At 37.0% G+C, this 22697-nt stretch overlaps 2 long non-coding RNA genes across 2 annotated transcripts in view; one reads left to right on the top strand and one right to left on the bottom strand.

The window, feature by feature from the left end:
* The window catches only part of LOC107033313 (uncharacterized), a 273884-nt gene extending 267365 nt beyond the window's left edge, over positions 1–6519 (top strand). Inside the window, exons 2-3 of the long non-coding RNA XR_001458767.3 lie at positions 5302–5488; positions 6441–6519. This is a non-coding gene — a long non-coding RNA (uncharacterized lncRNA). The remainder of the gene's footprint in view (positions 1–5301; positions 5489–6440) is intronic.
* Positions 449–8064, bottom strand: LOC140685686 (uncharacterized). The gene is made up of 3 exons (XR_012059008.1): positions 7989–8064; positions 3284–3356; positions 449–1123 (listed from the first exon to the last, which is right to left on the bottom strand). It is a non-coding gene; the product is annotated as an uncharacterized lncRNA (long non-coding RNA).
* Between the last annotated feature and the right edge of the window lie 14633 nt (positions 8065–22697).

Consider the following 22697-nt stretch of genomic DNA (forward strand, 5'->3'; position numbering starts at 1 on the left):
TTATTTATTTTTATTTTTTTCTCAGTCATATAAAGGCAGAAATTTGGAATGTTTCTTTCAGCTGTGGTGAAAACAGTTTCCAATAGCTTTCTATAAAACTCCTTCATAATCTAAGCCTGTTATAGCAAGAGTGGGATTAGTTATGCAAACCTGCTAGATTTAAACAGTCAAATGATACCTGAAAGAAACTTCCCAACTCCGTAGACAACTACCTTCAGGATTTCTTCCTGATTCTCATGAGTAAATGTATCTTGATTGAAGTGAAAGTTCAACAAACTTGCTGTGCCTCTGAAATTTATGATAAACTACTCCATGCCAACTACATGTAAATTATAAAAAGACTTTAAAACAATATAAAAAGTTAGAAAATCTCTTATGAACACCAGCTGCAGGAGACTGTATTAAAGTGAAAAGGTTTGAGTCAAAAGTATGCTGAACAAAAAGAAAGGTAAAGCTAACTGAGGAAAAATATTACTTTAGATAACATAACTCATTTGAGCCATCATATATTTCTTACCATCAGTTAAACATAATGATCTTAACGAGAGTAGAATTCACCATGCATAAGTGCAAGTTTATTTCAACAAAGAGATGTTCCACCTTGTAGTCTTCAGATACCTGCTCACAAGTCACCTGTCCAGTTTATCATATGGATGTTGACGCAACATTGACTTCACAGATACAATGGCAATTGCTGTATTTCTCAAGCATTAGATGTGTGAGTGAAGTTGATAGATGAGAAAAGGAGGGAAAATTGTTCTAATGTATTTTGCAACTGCTCAAAACTGAGGAAGAGGATTTGAGTCACTCAACAGAGGAAGAAGATTGCCATTTATCATTAATTTATCCCATCCACCAACATTCCCATCAGTCAGCCAAATATAGAGACATGTCAGTCAACTACCACCAACAATCTTAGATTGTTTTGTTACTTTGCTTCAGTGAGAAAATTCTTCATCTTAAGTATCTTAGTTTGATTTCTGCTTTAGTAAATACTGGTACTGTACTATTTTGGAGGAAGGGATACATACATACACACAGTCTCTTATTCAAATGAATTTTCAGTGAAACAAAAAATTCCAGTGCCATCTCAAATCTGGTTAGTCTCTTAAAATTTGTTGTACTGAAATAAAATATGAAAAAGATTATGTTAAACAATCACTGGATAATAGCATCCTTTCTAGAGTATCTAATAAATAAATTCCTAAACTTATGTTGAAAAAGTTGTCAAAATAATTTAAATTTTTAGCTGTAAAACAGGATCCAGAGTTATGTTAACATACGTAGAGAGAACCCTGCTTATTTCCTGACCTTCTATCAAACAGGAGAAATAGAAGTTATTTGGAAAGCTTTTCCTAAGGCAAGGGCTCGAGATGACATAAAAGAACAGCGGTACTTAGGATGACCTGTGAGTCCTTCCAGGTCTGTAATTCACTCTCAAACAACCCCAACACCTACAATGTGTATATTATTAATATTATGCTATCGGTAGTGTCAGCATGACAAGGACAGAGAAGGTTAATAATCATCTATGATTTTTATGCAAAGAGACAGCTATCCAGAGCAATTACACTGTTTTGAGGCAGTCTGCTCTTGAACAGCTTTAGCTATATTTCCCGACATAAACATTCTGTCTGTCACACTGTGTTCAATAATATGTTAAAAATCATTAATTCCAGTGATTAAGATATTACCTCTACCTCAAAATCTTCAAATTGATATGTCAGTAAACAGAAGGCAGAAAAAGAAAAACATTTCTATCGTTTAAGCAGATAACTGATTTTTAAAATGTATTATTTGATATTTAAGAACATAAAGCAGCGGATGGCTATCTGAAAACCTTGGTTTGTCCTCTTTCCAAAATATTTTCTTCTGGTATGCTTTCTTAGCTAGGTTTAGTTTTTTTCCTGCTTTTTCCCCCGCTACATACTCAAAGCTGAAAGTAACTATGGCCATGATTCCAGTGAATCACTATTTTTAAGTCAGACTGAGCACTGATGGTAGTGAAGAGGAAATAAAAATTGGATAATATTCCTTCAGGCTTGATACTTCTTGAGTTTCCTTTTCCACTCAAGTGAGCTAAATTGGCAGGTGGGAAGAGATCCATTTGAAACATTTTATAAAATAAAAGCATTTCTGAGAGATTTAACTATTTAGAAATACTGGGTGCTAAAGGGAATCATCTTTCAGTCTTGTTTACTGAGGACTTAGTTCATGTGTTATGATATAAGCCTATAAAAGATAGTTATTAAAGAAGCTCTCTAAGACTTTACAGTCTAGGAGCAGGTAGTCAGCACTGATGGAGTACTTTCTGTATGGCGGGCACTAATTTAAGTACTTTACAAACATCAATGTATTTCACCATTGTAACAACTCTAAGATGCAAGAATTATTAGTCATATTTTAGAGATAAGGACAAAGACATGGATAGTTTGAGTCACTTGCTCAAGGTCACCAACTATGTTAACAGTTAGCTAACCAATGAGGTTACTGCAGGAGTTTGAGAGAGCTAAAATAGATGGCATCATTTTTCACCCTTCTGAATTGGAAACAAAGTGAGAAACAGATACTGGAGTCAAATGGATATGTATGAAAAATCAACTTGTTACTTACAATGCCTGTGTTGAAGAACATGGCATTAAGTCTGTTAGTCAAATAGTGTCGATAATATTTTAACACTAAATTGGACATACTTATCTAATCACTGTCCCTGGCAGGATTTAAAAATCAACGATTTCCAGGGTCATCTGCCTGAAAAATAAATTTCATTAAAAGAGCAGAACAGAACATATGTTCTCTGCAGGAAGGCAGATCACAAAGAGGTAAAAAGAACAGAGAGAAGGGACAGACACGATACAATCTTCCTGAATTAGCTTCTTATTTCTGTAAAGATCATCACAAACTTATTAGCTGAATACATCATCCCCTATTTGTTATCTTATAGTTCTGGAGTTCAGAGGTCCTAGAATCCAGGTGTTGGCAAGCTACGTTCCTTGTGAAGGTTCTAGGGACAACACACGTCCCTGCCTTTTCCAGCTTCTGCGAGCCAGCTGCATGCCTTCGCTTGTGGCCCCTTTCCTTCAGCTTCAAAAGTTCACCATTCCATCCTCTGCCTCTCTCATCACATTGTCTGCTCCCTCTTTGACACCTCTTGGTTGCCTTTTATGAGGACCCTGTGATTACTCTGATCTCTTGGATAATCCAGGATAATCTTCCCATCTCAAGATCCTTAAAATAATCATATCTGAAAAGTGTCTTTTGACATATAAGGGAACATACTCACGAGTTCCAGGGCTTAGAACGTGGACGTATTTGAAGGGCATTGTCATGTCTAACATATATCCTCAAACTCACCACTGGGAAGGAGTGAATAAAAGAGAAAAAGGGTAAAAACTGTTAATCTACTGTGGCTCTTTTCAAATGGTATCATTATATTAGAGGAAAGAGATCACCTCCCTAGTCAATATTTTGCAGTGTGTGGTTTCTTTTTCAGTCCTAATTAAAGCTAGTATTGCTTCTCTCAGAACAGGAAATCATGAAGAACCTCTACTCTATTAACCCACTTTCCCACTACCAGTTAAGCTGCTTTATGCATCTGTTTGGGACCACTAACATGTATTCCATTATTGGAAGTGGGGTTTTGAAGTTTTCAAGTATTATCATTGAATTGTGTATTCCATGTTTTATTTCCATAAGATTTTGCTTCACATTTTTGGCTTCTGTTAGGTGTACATGTGCTCATGATAGCTATACTTTCATGATGGTTTGACTCTTTTCACATTATGTAATGTCTTGTTTGTTTCTAGTAACAATAGTTACAATTCTCTGAATGCTTACTATGTTCCAGGCACAGTTCTAAGCAAGTGTCATTTATGGTTCATGTACAAGTGCATCATACTGAGACTATAAAATCAATTCTATTTTTTTTTTGGTTTCTTATTGAAAAATAATTTTCAGTGGCATTTTTATTATTTGAGCTATCAAGGATGGTATTAAATATTTCTTGGTCCTGAAGTATGTTTCACTTTGGATTATTTAATTTATTTGTTTACTGACTGTTGAACAATCTGAGGACTATCACAGACCCATGTTTGCTGTCAAGTGAAGAACTGGGCTTCCCTTCAGCCTTGGTCACTATTAACCTGTAAATAGGCATTATTCCCAATTCACCTTAGAATATAGAAAATTTAAGGATAAGATAGATTTCAAAACCAGTGCTATTAAACAGATTTCAACTAGAGTACTTTTGCTTGTTTCAGCAAAGTTCTTTTCTGATAGATTTGATCACTAAAAAGTGGCCCAGATCACACAAATCTGGGCCACTACTACATTTCCCATTATGTACTACTATCAACTTTATTTCTCTATTCTTTCCAAACTAGGAAACTTAAAAAAAAACAAACAAACAGCATTTCATGCCCCCCCCTCCAAAATATGAGTAACACTCTATACCTGTACTTAATTTAACACTTGTGTGTGTTTATGTGTGTTTGCTGCAATCCAGAGATGAAAACCCATGTAGAGCTTTTGATGGATGTGAAATGGGGAGGTAGAGAAAAGGATATTGTTCTTACTGAACGAAAACGAGGGAGAGGGATGGTTTTTCAGTTCTCTTGTCATCGATAATTCTAGGACTCTCAGCTGGGAGACAGAAGGTGAAGGAAGCTCTGAGTTTCCTAGTAAGACTGCTTCAATTTTTGCAATTTTGAGTCTACTCAGGAGCAAAACAAGTGTTTCCCACTGCTTCTGATTTTAAATTCTGTAATTCTGTACATCTCCTACCTGGTGAACTATTTGCTAATACGTTTACTTTTGGTTGATTCCCCCCCAGTCTTTTGCAATTTTATATTTTTCTGTCCTTTATAGGTATTTTAATACACAGGCTTTGTGAAGCATTTTAATCTGTCTCTGCTTTTGATATTCCCAAATTATTAATTTACCGTGCTCAGTTTTACACTGAATTTTAATTACTTTCTTTGATAATAAATTCATAAATAATACATAATTTATATAAAGTTAACATAAATTAATTTTATTTTCTACATTTAGAACAGACAGAAAAATTGCATAAATACAGCTGTAAGTCATACCTCAGCTCTTTTGGCAACCAAATAAATAATTTTAAATATAGCAGGTCAAATTTATTAGTGAATTATTGCCTGTCTCACCCAGATTAAGAAACTCTAAATCAATATTTTTTTAATTTCTCAATATTCTCTACTCTTAAACAAGAATAATTCTTTTCATAGTATTGCAAAATGCAACTCTCAATTATGTATCATTTTTTTGTGTGTGTTACAGAACAAGAAAGCAGCATTTGTCAGCAAACATTCACATGTCTGCTGCTGCCTCTGTCTTCTTTTCAAGAGTAAAATCATCCAGAGATAACAGACTCCAGGGAAAAAGTCAACAAATTATAGAGGAACAACACAATTCCTCTGTGCAAGTTGGCAGCGTGGATTCTACATCCCAGGCTTGTGACGCTCTGGTGAGAAGCCTGCAGAGGGGCCGTTCTTCCTCGTCAGGGGTAACATGAGCAGCATGTAGAAGGCTGATATTCAGTCCTGGCAAACTGAATTTACTATTTTGTTTAAAAATAGCATGAATCAGAGTAGGATCCATGGATCAGGCTTTTTTGAGGTATCATATACAGGTTTGTCACATTGTTTTGCTGAATCTGAATACACTCCATCTACCCTCCATGGATTGCAGGAATTAAAGAAAGAAAGAAAAGAGAAAAGCAAAGCAAAGCAAAGAAAATTAAAGAGGAAGGGAGGGAGGGAGGGAGGGAAGAAGGGAGGGAGGATGGATGGATCTGGATTTCAATTCGTAAGCTCTGGATTTGAGTCCCAGATCTTACGTTACTAAAGAGGTAAATAACTTAATCATGTGTGAGATCCAGATTCCCTAGTAAAGAAAATACAGATACCACAACATTGTGAAGATGAAAAATGAGGCACTCCATAAAACTCCCAGATGATGAGGGAATAAAGACCTAAGACTTGAGCTCCATCATGGGTATGGAGATACTGGCAGGGAGAACATGCAAGAGAGAATAAGAATGTGGGAAATTTACATAGCACCGTGGAAAGAAAGTAGACATTTAAAGTTGTTTGGATTTAAGTTACAAGTAATAGAAATGTAAAATAAATTTGGAAAAGAACATTGGTCTAGATCACGAGTGTTCTTGCATGCTAGACTAAAGAATGTTGATTTCATTCAATGGAAAATCAGAAATGGAAAGCTATTCTGTATAAAGTGGGAAGCCAGAGACTGGTATGATAAATAGGGGATCAAAATGACAGAAAAAGAAAACCAGGGAAAAGGTTATGTTTGAGGCAAAGAAAGTTCAGGTTATCTGAGTGCAAGTGAGAATGGAGGGTTGAGAAAAATATTGAGGCATGTGGAATTCAACTGTGATCATCATTTTCATTTATTAGGTGATGACTCTGTGCCAAGAGCTCCACATGCATTATTTAGCCTTATCTTCGTGACAAGCCTAAGAGAAGCACTGTGAACCCACTGCAGAGAGAGGTAAGTGAGGCCCAAGAACACGTGGCTGGGGAGCCAGGGGAGGTGAGATATGAACCCAGGCCGTCTCTCTTCAGAGCTCCTAGCAATTGTGCTCGTCTAGAATCCCGTCACTTACAGAGAGGCATGAGAAAGGCAGAATTCTGACATGACAGCAGTTTTCCAAACTTAGTAACCGAGACGATGCAAATGATAATCATAGAAAGATGACACAGTCGAATAACGGGAAACAAAGTGAGTCTATTTTTGACATTTTGAGTTTCAGTCCTTATGGATTATAAAAGTGGAGACGTCCAGCAAGCAGATGGAACCACAGGATGAACTCAGGAAAAGGGTGCGGACAGGCACCCTTTAGAGTTTTCTAAAAGGAGGTGATGGAGGATTCCAGGAAAGGGTTTGACAAGAGTGAACAGAGGAAAAGCAGGCCAAGGGTGGGTCCTTAGGAAAATCAGAAAGACAATTATAATTTCAGCATGATACATAAGCATAATTTCATATCAGAGAATTTAAAGATGCAGAGTAGCAATTCTCCCCTGCTTAAAGCAGCAGCCACTCGCTGCAGGGCCCCGTAAGCCTGTAAATCAATTAAACTCAAATCACAAAGTCAAACAGCATCTGTTCCCATCATGATATAAAACCTGCTAAAATGAAGAATCTCTGGAAGAAATAAGTTAAATCTTGTGTAAGTTGCTGTTTCCACTGAGCTGTTTTTCTTCACAAGGTTTCATTTCTACTCAGCTGTTTTTCTTCACCTAGTTTCAATCGCATACAGGTAGATTTGGGGCTTGGAAGTGTCCTAAGAGATCACCTGGTCTAACATATTTATTTTATAAATGAAAAATTTGAGGCTCAGAGAAGTGACCCAGGTCACAAAGCTAGCTTTCCATAAATGGGTTCATTTATATTTAAACTCACTAAATGTTTGGGGACCGAGCAGTTTATATCTCATAATGATACTTACCTGAGAATATTATTGACAGGAAGTGTTTTATATAATGTGTAGGCACAAAGTTTACTGAGACTAATTTGTGTACATTTTTCTTTCCCTTTACTAAAAACGTAGCCATCATTTTGTCTTGTTTGTTATTTTCCCCAAGGACATTTGGGTTGCAGGGATGAAAGCAGAGATTGCCTACCAACAAACAACTTTCATGTCTTTTAAGAATATTTTGAAGGAAAAGGGAGCAGTATCTTTCAGTGGAGAGAAGAGACACATGAAATGGGGGGGGGGAGACAAAAAGGTGATGGTGAGACAGACAGGCAGGTAGGCGCCTAAGGGTTGAGAGCACTTGTTCCCTACTCTCCTGACGATCCCCACTGAGTCTCTGCCCAGTAAGAAATGATTACTATTTTGCAATTTTTCATTTGACCAAAGTCCCTCTCTGCTGTTGTTTGTGGGCTCTCTAGACACCCTGCTTTCTACACCTGTTATCCCATAATCTAGGAATAGAAGTTACCTTGCCAATTCTCATTTTTTCTTCAAAAGGATTCTCTACAGACTGAATAGTATTCATCAGAAACACCACGGAGTCTGAAAAACATATGTTCAGATCACTATTCCTTTTGGTTTTGATGCAATGCTGATTTTATTTTAAATAATTTAAATTTTAATCATCTTTTATTAAATTTATTATTACCATTAATACTCTTCCCCAATATTCAGGGAAATTGATATTTTAGGAAAGTGAGCCATGTTCTGTGGCAACAAATATCCACACCCAGAATGACAGGTGCCTCTGTTCACGAAGTACAGAAAAGCAATCCAAGATACAAGTCATTTCTTGTAAGGTGTCAAAGTGGTGATGTAAGCACCTTTCTTCGAGTTAAGCAAGCAGTACTAATAGGTATAAATAGTAACTAAGTAGAAATTCAGAAGAGAAAGATAATACTTGTGAGAGAGTCTACAAAGAAAAGTTTGCAGAGATGATGGGGCCAAACTACGTGTGAAGATTAATATTTTTAACAATGGACATTCAGAAATTCTGAGTTTATCTTGGCACACTGAAGGGGGATTAACTTTTGTGAGAATGGGTAGAATAAGTGAGTAATTGAGGTCAATCTGAATTATATTTGAACACAATTTCTTCTTGGGAATTACAGGTAGGGCAGAGAATCTGAGAATCATTATATACTATATAATGGACATGGTTCTTAACGTTGGGTGCAATTGGGAGTCTTTAAAAAAAATACAGATCCTTGGGCCTTGACTCTAAACCAGTTAAACCAGAGCCTCTAGTGATGGGATCCAAAATGGGTATTTTTAAAACTCTGTACATCTTTCTCATGTGTAGCCAGGTCAAACACTACTCATCTTGAAATTCTGAATGGGGGATGGGAGCAGGGTCATAGGCAAAATAATGGACTCCAAAGATGCTCATAAACTATAATCTCCAGAGCCTATGAATGTGTGACTTTACATGGCAATTGGGACGTCAGAAGTAGTAAAGTGAACGGTTTTGAGATGGGAAGATTATCCTGGATTATTTGGTGAGCACAAAATAATCCAAGGGTCCTTTTAAAAGTGATTACTTGTGAAAAATTTTAAATATATCTATATATGTATATAACAAGAATGAACCAGGAAGAAACAGAAAATATGAACAGACAAATTACCAGTAATGAATTGAATCAGTAATAATAATAATTTAAAAACTCCCAACAAACAAAAGCCCAGCCCTAGACGGCTTCACAGGTGAATTCTACCGAACGTTTAACGAAGAATCGACACCCATCCTTCTCAGGTTATTCCAAAAAATTGTAGAGGAAGGAATATTTCCAAACTCAATTTATGAAGCCAGGATCACCCTCATACCAAAACCAGAAAAAGACACCACAAAAAAAATAAATTACAGACCAGTATCATTGATGAACATAGATGTAAAAATCCTCAACAAAATATTAGTGAGCCAAATTCAACATTAAAAGGATCATACACCATGATCAAGTGGGATTTATCCCAGAGAAATGGGGCTGGTTCAATATTCATAAATCAGTCATTGTGATACATCACATTAACAAATTGAAGAATAAAAATATATGATCATCTTAATAGATGCAGAAAAAGCACTTGACAAAAATTCAACATCCATTCATGATAAAACTCTCATCTAAGTGGGTACAGAGGGAACATAGTTCAACATAATAAAGGCATTTACCACAAATTTACATGTAACATCACACTCAATGGTGAAAAGCTGAAAGCCTTTCCTCTAAAATCAGGAATAAGACAAGAATACCCACCCTCACTACTTCTATTTAACACAGTATTGGATTGCCTAGCCACAGCAATCAGACAACAAAAAGAAATAAAAGGACTCCAAATTACAGAGGAATAGGAAACTCTCCAGAGGTATCAAGGAAATGATCTTGGAATATTTTCACTACCCAAGTATCTATTTCTCAAACAGTTGAAATACGGCACAGAAAAAAAGATTTCATTTTGGATAGGGAATGAGAATGGTAAGTTTGAAGGCTGAGAAAAATCTCTGGAATGTATATTTAAGTTATTTTCGTGTAATGCAAACAGCTGTTTGGAAGAAGAGTGTAGCTGACTGATCATTCCCACTTCGTGTGCTTTTTAGTCATTTTCTTTGCTGCATTAGGGGTTGTTTAACTCATTGTGAAAGGCTGTGAGGTAAGAAAACTTCCCCATGATGGAAAACAAACATCCCTCCTCACCCTGCAAGCAGCAGGTTTCAGCAAACTGTGTTCATGATTAATAATCCTTCTTTGACTTGAAAGGGAAGCTAGTTCTCACATAGTACCTACACACGTTCCAGATCCAGCACTGGAAGGACTGCTGAAGAAATGAAGGGTAGATGGCTTTTGTGTCACGAGACAATCAGAGATGTAGGGGGAAAAAAAAACTAAGGAGAAAAGGCAGATAAGATACAGAATCTCAAGGTCTACTAGTCAAGCTATTGATCCAAAAGGTGGGGCTGTTACCTAGGAAATAGTGTATATTTGCTTGTAGAAGGACCATATCTAGGTATCTAGGAGGTGGCTGAGTAACCATCATTAAAGAACCAAGATTCACTTCATCTGAATTAAAACACCATGGAGATTTGAGTCCTCTGGACTTTTTAAGAAAGGAAGAAAGGAAAAAAAGATAATTTGGTCGTCTTATGCACAAGGTCTTCAGAAGTACCTAAATGTTTGGGTTTTCTAGTAAACCGTTAGTCTTTATGTGAGTGCACACTTTGAACTAACTGCTTCTAAAGACCTTTAAAATGTTCTCAAGTGTGGCAGCAATGCTACACTAGAGGGATTTTGAACATGAATCGGGATTTTAAAAATACCTTTAGTAGGGGTCAGACACAGCCTGCAAGACATAGGTATATAGATACGATTATTGGTATAGGTATTTATGTAACTACATCCAGATCTGGATATGTATTTATATGAAAATATATAATATAAATGAATTTATATTAAAATTAATATAAATTAAAATTTTTATTAAAAGTTGGATGCAGATGGCATGGTATTTCTCCAGAATCCTTAGTTTATATTGTTTATGTTGGGAAATGCTATAAACTCCACATGATATCTCTTTCTACCACAGATACTACTTATGCTTAGAATCCACTTTGTCCTATGGGTCCCATTCAAAGTTGGAAGCTTTTCGTGTCACCAGGTATATATATATATATGATTTAGCCACAGAATATGCTAACAGGTGTAGAATAATGCTGCCTCCATAACCTAACTAAACCTATAAACCTATCAGGGATTGAACTTCTTTGTGTTGGGGTGTGAGATGAAATGATCTGTCCCATACTTGAGAAGCAATGTTCCAACATGCTCCAGACCACCAGTCCCCTACAAATCCACTGATAGCAAACCCATGAGTCATCACAGGGCTTATCTCCCACCTTCTGGATCACACGTGTCTTACCGAGCCTTCCTTTCTTCTTGCCACTTCCTGCTTATATAGGTTTATCCGCATGATGTCATCAACATAGTGAACTGCTTTGATGTTCTATAGGACGAACACACGGTCTGGATTTCCTCAGACCATATTATAACAGAGGATGGGCGAGTTAGCAATGCTCTGCTCCAAAACCAAAAATGAATACTGCTATCCATTCCAAATGAATATTAACTGTTTCTGTTCTTCCTTTCTGATAGAGATGGAAAAGAACATGTTTGGGAGATAAGTGGCTAAATACCATCTATATGAGATGATAACAATCTTCTCTAGCCAAGATATCATGTCCTCCGCAGTAGGTTTAACGGGGGCCACTTCTTGGTTGAGTTGTAATAGTCTCTAATAATTTCCAGGCTCTGTCTGGTTTTTGGGACCAGCCTGCTGAACTAAATACAGATATTAAGAAGATGCAGGCTCTGCTTCCTTCATATCTTTAAGGTGGTACCTATCTCTGCCATTTCACCTGGAATATTGTCACCATCTTCTCTGAGTTGGTGACAGGGGTGTGTGTCGGAGGCTTCCATTTTGCCTTTGCCACCATAATAGATTATATCTTATAGGCCAAGGAACTAATAGAAGAATTGTGCTAATTGTCAAGAATGTTTACCAACATTACAAATTTGGCAGTTAAGGACAGGACCACAGGTGAGTCTTGGAACCAGTGGACACATTTTTAGCTGACTTATCCTAGGACATAATTTATTACCTGGCATCTGTGTGTTCTCACCCTCACAGGGAGACTATGAAGATGATTTGTGGTCTTGAGTGTTAATATCTTCTTTAGCTGTTGTGTGCAGCAATCCTCAGAACGTTTGGGTAGTCCTTTTCCCCCACAGTATGGTTATTCAAGTAAATGGCTGGAGGTCTCTTTGGCAAAAGATGAGGTAATCATTACAGCTGGAGTGCTGCTGGATACTGCCTCTTGGGGATCAAGTCTGTCCTTCATTCAGTGAGTTCAGAGCTGGAAAACTGGCTCACATGTAGATATTGAATAAGAGATTGAGACATTTTGTTGAAATGGCTGCCTTAAGTCACCTCCCTTGATCATCCTTCCTTGATGTATTGTTGTTATTGTTGTTGAAGAGATTGAACAACACCCTCAGTGGGTGCACATCTATCTTGATCCCAAGAAAACTGTGTTATATTAGCCTTATCTATGGTTCTCTGCTTGCCATGCTCTTCTGTTGTCATCCCAACCTTGCTATCCATGAGAATCAGTGAGCCTACCTTACTTTAAACTGTTAAGAATCATCACCTGGACCTCATTATTTTGGGAACGTTCAATCCCCATTCCTATCAATGGGACCATTTCTCAACATCTTCCTCCCATGAATCCTAGCTTACATTTAGACTGTAGGCTCTAAGACTGTTCTCTCTAATGGGCATATTTTTATTACTTTGTTAGATATAGTATCTTCCTGGCCCTCCTGAAGAACATATTCTTCTGTTAGTTTTTTCAACCTTCCATCATATATCCACTCTTGTATGCCCCTTTCTCTGAACCATTTCCACTTTGACTGTCATTTGCCATAGCAATCCTTTCATTTATTCTGGGCCACCATTTTCTTCAAGCATCTGGGAGATATCCTAGAAAATAATAACACCATTTCCTTCAGTCTTTCTGAGAATGTTTTTCCAGAATATTTTCCAAAAACAATTCCCCTGCATCAATAAACTCTACATTATGTAATTGTATATTCTCTCTGAACTTAGTTCTATAATATTCTCCCAGTTCCTTTCCAAGGATGGTTGGTTTCGTCCTGCAGATTCTTGTGATGTAAGAGAGTCCCTTTCTCCCTTTGCAAGCCTGTCACTTCCGTGGCCAGATTATGGTGTGAAATAACTCTAGTATTGAACTATTTTCTAAAAGGAAAAGGAAATTCAGATTCTGAGGAGACCACATGGTGTCTTAGGAGAGGTTCTCTTTAAGACAAATGGGAACACTAACTTCTAACAAATAGCAGTGAGTAAGTTCTTGGGATCCAAAGAGTTCAAAGGAATCTGGGGAATCAAGATTTTCAAGGACATGAACCCAGAAGATACTATATCTCAGGATCCTGTTTTTTTCCAGTCAGGGCTCTAAACTTGGCATATCAGATTTGTCTAGGTTTAACCTTCCCTGGAGCTGGGCTACTTTTCCCCCTGTTTTTCCCTTGTCCTGGTCCGGAGCTTAGTATCTGGGAAGGAGGGCCGTTATATGGTGACAAGGAGACCCTCTAGCTTTTATAGTTAGATTCTAATTGACAAGTAATCACCCCCAGACCTTCATTTACTTTCTCCAGAGCATGATAACCCTCAGCAATAGTCATCAAACCCCACTATCCTTATACTACTACGTCTCCCATGTTTCTCAAACATTTGCTCTATTGCACCTGCTGGTACATTTCCATCAGTCAGTTTAGTCTCCAGTTCACCACCAATAGAATTTTTAACAATTTCACTTATACAGAAGCTATCCAAGTTCCACCTACCCCAGATGATTTGGATCCTCACCATGGGCTGGGTAGCAAATGATCCAGTCCTTCTTCTTTACTAGACACAGACATTGCAGGACAAGTTACTCATAAAGCATACTCTAAGAAGGAGATTTTGTTCACACAGGAAGTTCAGTCGGCAGTGTTCTCAGAATTAATGCCTGAGGGGAATGGAAAAGAACCAGGTTTGGGTAGAAGGCGAAGTTGGGCTCTGACTAACCCCTTGCAAGCTCTGAAATTGGCATGGATATTCAGAGTCGTCATAAGCTAGGGTAACAAACCAAATCTTAAATCCTTGTATTAACCAGTGCCTGGAATGGGGAGATGGCCTTCAATAAGAAGGCTTTCTTTTGCTGAGGACAATTTCCAAAGGATTGCCAGTGGAAGGTTATTTAAAAGCAGAATTCCCCCAAACTGGGTGAAAAAACCCTTCAATCCTGATCAGGCTATCTGGGTAACATACACAGTGTCCACAGCACGTTGCTTGAGGCAATTAAACTGAAAAACATCATCATTAAGCTGTATGTTTGTAAACATGTGATTTCAGAACAAGGAACGAAAAATACATTGCCCTTGTCTCAAGAGAAGCACGGTTGCTATGGCAGTAAAACACAAATATGTCACCTCTACTACTTGTTCTCAAATGATAAAAGTCCACTTGTGAAATGATTAGCTACAAGAAGTACATTGGAACAACTTTTAGCTACCTTACAGTTTTTTCACGACTAAGACTTTAACAGAAGCTGAAGTCTGGAAGGACAACTGCAATTACAGATATATAGGAAATTCACTCACTGTACACACTCAGTGTATTTGTATTTCCTATAGCTGCAGTTTTTACCCTTACAATCCTCCCTCCCAGCCCCCCCACCCTCTGGAGGTAGGTAGATATAGTTTAAATTGAACTTAAACTTGAAATAGTCATGTTTTGGTCTCTGTGGATTGGGAAGATTCTTTTGGATGGCTCAGATTCTTGATTTTAAATCTGTTTTCTGGCCCTTTCCCTTCTCCTTCCATAGAGGGTCTCTGACATATGGTAGAGCTTACAGGATCCTCACTGGCTTCTGCAGTGGTGGTGTGTTCTCACCTTCTTGGTCATTGCTTACTTTACCAGTATCTGCTGTTTCTCAGCAGCTGGTGAATTTTTAATACATTCAGATAAAATGGTATGTGTGTGTGTCTGTGTGTAAAAATATACACACACACACATATACATATACACACATATGCACACACATATATGCACACATGTATATGAGAACGATGAATATATATATATATACACCTTTTTATCTGAACATGTATTAGTCATTCCTGTTTTTGTATTTTAAAAAAGCGTTTTCTTCTTATATATTTTACATTAAACTAGAGGCATTAGATTCTGCAGTTACTCATTTAAAAATAAAAGTAATCCTTGTATTCCCTACCTAACATTAGATGTTATCTTCAAGTCATTCAAAACAAGTGAAACTCTCTTATAAGCTACTTGGTTGAAGTAGAATGTACAAACTACAGTCTTAAAAAGAAACTTGTTCCAGTGGGGTTCTTGCTTCTTTGCCTTTCTAAATTCTCAAAGAAAATTTCTTAAATTAGAAAAAAAAAGCATATTGATTTATTTGGGGTCTATATCTATTTGCAAATATGTGTATTTCCTTTGCTATGAATATCAATAAAGAAGCTACAGAGAAGCTACCTCAGGGAAGCTACATTTCCAAAAATTTTTGGTAAACTAATAGACCAAGTACCTATATATTTTCTAGTGCCTCCTCAAGAACATGGGACAAGTCACTAAACCATAAACATAGATAAGAAGTCAGCTCAGTGCCATATAAAATGCTTCAGTATGAAATTCGCTGAAATATTTTAAAATTGAGCATTATAAGAAAAAAGTTAATGATGTTTTAGTTAATGACCATCACATCAAGCAAAATATAACAATCCCTTTTCATATTCTGAACTCCAGTCATATATTTGTGTTGTGAATGGAGCTATTCAAGCTGAACGTTGTATTCTGATTTTCTTAGAAGGATGTCTTCAAGACTATATTCTCCCCTATATAAAGTTTAAAAGGCAGTAAAATCTGTTGCACTAATAAGAGTGAGAAACAATGCATCCGTGTTCTCCCCTGAAAGAAAGGTGTCCTTATATTTCATCAGGACACATTTTTCCTATATTAAACCAGTGTTTCAGTCAACTGGAGATTTTATGATCACAGTTTCTTAAGATGATTTTTTTTACCCACTTGAAATCTATACCCTGAGATTGTGTATAAGAAGTAAGTACAGTTTTCTTTTTTCGAAATTCATAGTTTGGATTCCATTTTGTATACATCAAATACTAAGCCCATGAGTGTCCTCAGATAGATGGAAGTAGATCTCAACCCTAACTGCTAGTAGCATCAGGGCTGGAGAGTATTTTGGTTGTTTGGTTTTCATAATGATACACTGGCCACATCCCTAAATATTTCTAATTCATTTGGGCTGGGATGGCCTGGACACTGCATTTCTTTCAGGGCTGAGAAGCACTGCTGCTGCTTCTCAGTGGCTGGTGAACTGTTAATACATTGAGCTACAAAGATAGATATGTATGTAAAGGTATTTATACATACACATATACATATAAATCAAACAGTGACTGAATTACCCTTATAATGTGAACATTTAACCTCAAGCCTTAAATAATTCTCGAATCCCCGAGGTCTGATTATCTAATATTGTTTAGAGTCTCAATAGACAGGATAACAAAACTGCAGATTAACTGCTACAGTTTATTCATAATCATGCTATTTTTTGGAGCATCTCACTCTGGCTTTATTTGCATTTCTCAACTTGCTCCTTAACCTCATACTTCAAAGTAAATTTTAAGATGGAAATTAATCCACAGAAGAAATACCAAGGCAAGAACAATGGGTTGTCTTCTGAAAAAATGTTCAATTCATCTCCATAGTAATACAGAGAATGAATGTGATTCTAGAAATTGATATGGTATATAGTAATGGGAAATCTACAATTTGCTATATTTAAAGACCCTAGTCTTCAGGGACTATCACTTAAATATATCACTGAAATGTTATTTCAGACATTTGCCACTTAGACTTCATGAAGAAAAAATTCATTCACATTCAATTGTAAGATTTTTAGTTTTATCAAAAACTTTCAAAGTAAAGAGTTGATTTATTATTTAAAAAGACATCAAAGATAATTGAGTGCAGCTTCAGACTCAAACCTCATTTTAAATCTTGGTCTGAGAAACAAATTCATTATTCCCTTGTCTCTCCTAAATGTTAAGATTTTATAAGCCAGTAAAACAAATAAAACAAGGAATACTTAATTCATAGCACTGAACAAATATGTTTGGGCTGTGTTGTCTCATCCCTTCTTGTTCCCTTAAATCCACTTAGTGTGACAGCCTGACACAACAACTGTCTTTATCGATAAAGTACATATCACCTTGGACAAATGTGTAGGTTTAAAAAATGCTCTTGTCATAGGAAAATTTATCTGTGGTCTCCTAACTGTATGTTCAGTCATATTTTATGATTTTGTTTTCAAAAGCCGTGGTTGCTAAAATTGATGAGCTGTGCTGGTACCCACAACATGAGCATCCTATTTCTTCAACCAAAAATCCATCACTTTCTGAGGAGAAGCAAGGTCAAGGGGTACGTGAACACAGAATCTTTTTCACTCAGACGTGGGAAAGGAGAGGGGACGTGGAGGCAGGTAGGGGCAGAGTGCCTTCCAGACTTGTTCTCAAGTTCCCAGATCTGCTTTCACAGATGTTCTAGTTGGTCAGGAACAAAGGCATAGAAAAGGCAGCATGCTGAGACCTTAGGTCAGTCTTCATTTTGCCAGAGAACGTGAACGTCTTCACCAGGCAGTGCTTCTCAAACATGAATGTGCGTGTGGATCCCCCTGTTGAAACGCAGAACTCTTTTGATAGGTTTAAAATAGGGCCTGTGATTCTACATTTCTGACACGTCCGGTTACTCATAACAGGACATCTGATTATAATCTCTTTGCAAATTTGCCTCCTGAACTCACCTTACACCCGTGTGCTTCTCCAAGACTAGCAGTCCAGTGAAACAGAAGGGAGCATTGGGCATTTAGGAACTGAATGCTTGTTCCCTTGTCCCATGAGTGTGTGTATAAGGATCTGCCAGTCATCTTCAGTTAAGCACCTCATTACCTCTAATTAGAGAAGAAAAAGCATTCTCTTCAAATTTCTGTACTCTGCTCTACCTAGCAGACTCTTTGTCTTTAAAATATCATATTTCAGCAGAGAATTTACAAAAGTGATCTTCTAATGAGTTGGCGATAAAGCTACTCTCTTAGCTATTGAAACAGCTATATTCAGAGTTGAATTAAGATTTTGTCCATGTGTAAAGAAATGGAATAAGTGGCAATAAGTTAATAGGTTCTGTCACTAGTGGAGCAAACTAACTCTTTTAAAAAATTAACCCTGAATCTTATCCTCTTTCAGTAGTTAATAGAATTGAGAGATTGAATACTTCATGTATTATTTATAACATTAATAGAAAAATAAAATAATTATGTCTTGGCTTCATCCCTTGCATGTTTAACTCTCTGCTTTCATCATTTGGAGATTGCATTGAATTTGAGGAAGGGGCTGTCATTGAGTCTAACTAGTACCAACATTTAGAGAATGCTTAATGTGACCAGGCAGGCACTATTCTAGGTATTAGGTCAAGGGATCTTCGTGAGGTTTGCACAATTACTTTATTTCCATTTTAAAGACACAGAAATTGAACAGTTTAGGAACTGATCCTCTATTACACAGCTGGAAATATTACACAGCTGTGTCAGGCAAGGCTTGAAACCAAGTGTTCTGACTACAGCGTCCATGCAAGTAACCTCTCTGCGATTCTGGCTTGTTAGTTACACAGGTGCATGGAAGGTGTGATTTCAGAGGCCAGGGATGCCCCTCCAACACAACCCCTGACCCAGATCCCGTCAACAGCAGCCAAAGCTGCAGATACTTTGAATTTATTTTCTCATTCATTTTCGATATCAGATTACCACACATTATCGAAAATGATTTACCCACTTGGATAATCCCAGAAAAGTAACAACCTTGTATAAATCCAACTGTTCATCTCTCCAGTCCCTACACTCGCATTGCTAAGTCCTGAAGGAAAGATCAATTGTTTGTCCTGAAACTGTTACACCTACATTATTTCCAGCCTCAGTTGTGTGCTCATATTTTTTAGGAAATTTTCCTTTCAACTGGTAATTTGTATTATTGCCACTCCTTCAGCCCTGCCACCTCACCTTCCCACTCTCAGATGTCCTTGGCTCCTATTTCCTAATGGCTATAGAGTCCTTTAGGTGTGAAGTCCCTTAAATCCTCTCACTTTATGAACATCCCTGTACGTTTCATCCAATCGGCCTTTCTTTGCTTTATTTTGGTTTCCTTGGAAATAATGCCCCTCCTTCCATCCAAAGCTTACCCTGTGCCTCTGCTAAGGATCACACCCCCATTGCTCCCCCTTCTCTGTCTCCACCAGTGTCTCCTTCCAGTAGCTTCCATGCCTTCTGTGCTCAACTCTCTCCCAACATGAAACAAACAACACTGCACTCACTGTTACTACCCATTCTAGCTAGGGCTCTGTCTCACCCCTGACCAAAAGTATTTTAAAGAATGTACATGTACATCTATCTTTATATTTTCTCTCTTGTTTTCTCCTCAGTCTTTGTATTCACTGATTTTACAGTCTTCAGAATCACTAATGATATCATACTACAGTTTAGTGGACATTTGCCAGTTTTCATCTCCTGTAATTTCTTCAGTTTTTGGCATTACTATTACTTCTTTGTATTTTAAATGATCTCCTCCATTCTTTTTTAGGATAGCACTCTACCTGTTTTGTTGTTGTTTTTGTTGTTGTTGTTGTTTGGTAACAATGTGCAGCGGTGAAATTGGGAAGGTAAAGAAGAAATCTGAGGATGTGACAATGTCATATGTTGCTTTCACATAGCTCTACAGAATATGAACATATGTAGGCCCTGTGGAATAGACCATTTGTTTCAGTTTTCATTATATACTATTGCTCTGACACCATCCTCTAAATAACAGAGAAGGATGTGAAACAGTGTTCTAAATCTCCTTGTTCCTACAGCTATCATAAATACTCCATTCTGAAGAAATGGGCCCCTTAAAAAATAACCAGAAAGACGAAAAGTTCATCTCAGGCAGAGTAATGCTTTTTGATCCCATGTGACCTTTTTGTGTGTAGCAAAGTCAGAGAAGTTCATAGCTGTGTTTCCAGGGCAGTGCACAGCACCTCCACATTTAGCTAGCTGAAGCCAGAGGGCTCAGTGTGCAAAGTGGGAGTGCTTTCCCAGGAGATACTCTTCCAATTCTGGAGAAATGTGATACGGGTGCTTTCTAGAATTTTACATGTTCCTGAGGTTATCTGTAACTTGAAGAACCCAGTTTGATAGGTTAAATACCTGTTTCTGGAAGATTCAAATTGTTCACTGATTTTTTAAAATCTCCTTAATCTTGCTTGACTTCTAGGCTTAATTCTCTGCCTCAGCTTTCTCATCTGTAAAATGAGGATACCATTGTGCGTACTTCAAAGTGGTGGTGTGAATTTTAAATATGTAAACCTATTTTATGTGCTTATTACTGTTATTATTTTGTACTTTCTCATTTCTATCAACTTTATCTTAAGTCTCACATCCACAGAAAATCATTCAGGAGCATAAACTTTCACCTTCTTATTAAATTGATTCATTGAATGTACCACCACAAACAGGCAATAAACAAACATCTTTAATCTTCCAAATGATGAGACACTAGGAATCTTAAGTCACCTCGGGGTTCCCCTGAAAGCAGGTAAGAAGACTGCCTAACAGAGTTGCTGTGCAGACTAAATGATAAATTATGTGAGGCACTCAGGGCACAGAGTGACTTCCTTGTTTTAATTATGAAAATTACAATAAGTAGAATCATTTTGGGCTGAGAGTTTGTGTTTATTCTGTTTACATTAACAGCATTTAGTAGTGATAACGATGGAGTAATAGTAACTGAAAGAGTGGTTCATTTTATTGCTCTGCTCTCTCAGATTTAGAGGAAAAAGTCAGTTCAGTCTAGCCAGTACTCTTCTTGCGTGCCTGTATTTTTCCCTTATTAATCAACCTACTGTTCTTTTTCAAATGCCATCTTAGCTTCTTAATCTTCACCTCTATACTACTAGTAGGCAGATTTTTCCAAACTTCAAAGAAAACACTCAACCAACTTCATTCATTGGTTTTATTCACATATACTATATTTAAAATCATTTTCTATAGATACAAACCTTTTAGCTTTTTGAAATTTTTAATGCTTCAAAAAATATTCTATTATAGAGAGTCTAGTCTTTCTCTTATTATCTTAGAGAATGTGTATTTCCTTTCTCTCACTTTGGGGAAAGGTGCAGGCTCAAGTGTGCATGTGTGCATGTGCGTGTGCATGTGTGTGATTGGAGTGGAGACATAGATTCTAAGGGTTAAATACTCAACATTATAGGCAAGGAATAGCTTAACACCAATTAGTAATACCAAAGAATTAGCAAGGACTAGGTAGAAGCAGCCCTTCCTTCTGATTTTTCACAACATGCGTGTAGTACTTTGATTTCTTGTGGGTATCAACATTTGTGATACTTCTTTGAAATCAGGTCAGAGTGTTCTTTTAACAGTTACCACTTTCATTCAATTTTAGTAATATTCATAGAGTGACAACTAGGAACAAAATAACCGCCATAAATAATTTCCTGTGAGATGTTTTGGATAGCTATAAACTTTTAAAAGCTGATAGAAAGGAGTATTAGATGAGGAAATTCATTTTCTTTGGGGCAGCATAACTTTCCTCAACGTGTGGTGTTTACCTGCTCTGGAGCCAGGACATATACAAAGTATTCACTCTGGAAAAGTGGTTGAGATCTTCCTACCAACAGGAGTAAGTCAAGTTCATGCATTTCTGATTCCTTCCAATCATGGAGCATGGAATTATGTGGGGTAGAATAAATGACATCCTGCCTGATATTATCCCCTGTATTTCCTTTCCAAAGTTGCTTAAACATGAATATTCATTACATGAAACATTCATGAAAACAATTAACATTCAAATCCTGCAAATGTCTTAAAAAGTATACACTTCTTAGGGTAAATGCCATATTATGTAGTAAGAGTTTTTCCTAGGTAGCTCTATGGTTATTTTTTAAGAGTTATTTTCCTTTTAATTTAAAGATACATTAGTATTCTTATTCCCAAATTTCATAATCACCCCTTCTATTTGCCTGATATTTAAATTTTATAAAAACTTCTCTATCATCTCCTTATCTTCATACCATTTTCACATATACTCTCAGGATTTATTATCAAGGTAGCAATGTTAGGATTTGGCTTTCCAACTTAGTTTTGGCGAATTCTGAGGACATGGAACTGCAACCTGCAATTTTGTTAGTCATCTTTTCAGCAAGTATACTCCATAGGGTGAAGAATTTTTTTTCACTCTTCTATTTTCTTCATTAATGAAAAGTTAAAAGTGAGATAATTACCACATTATGCTAAAGCTTATGCTCAAGCATTAGTATAGGTTTCCCAAGAGATGCAGATACGGTTTGTGGCCCACAAGTCTTAAGATTCTTATTCACTGTTGGTTCTTTTTCTTTCTTTTTTGTCCCCTACCCCCCATCTCTTGCGGAGGTTTTCTGTCTTTCTCTCAGCCATTACCACTACTAAATAACAGACTGGCTGAAT

The sequence above is a fragment of the Vicugna pacos genome, chromosome 15 (assembly GCF_048564905.1).
Source record: "Vicugna pacos chromosome 15, VicPac4, whole genome shotgun sequence".
Taxonomy (NCBI): Eukaryota; Metazoa; Chordata; class Mammalia; order Artiodactyla; family Camelidae; genus Vicugna; species Vicugna pacos.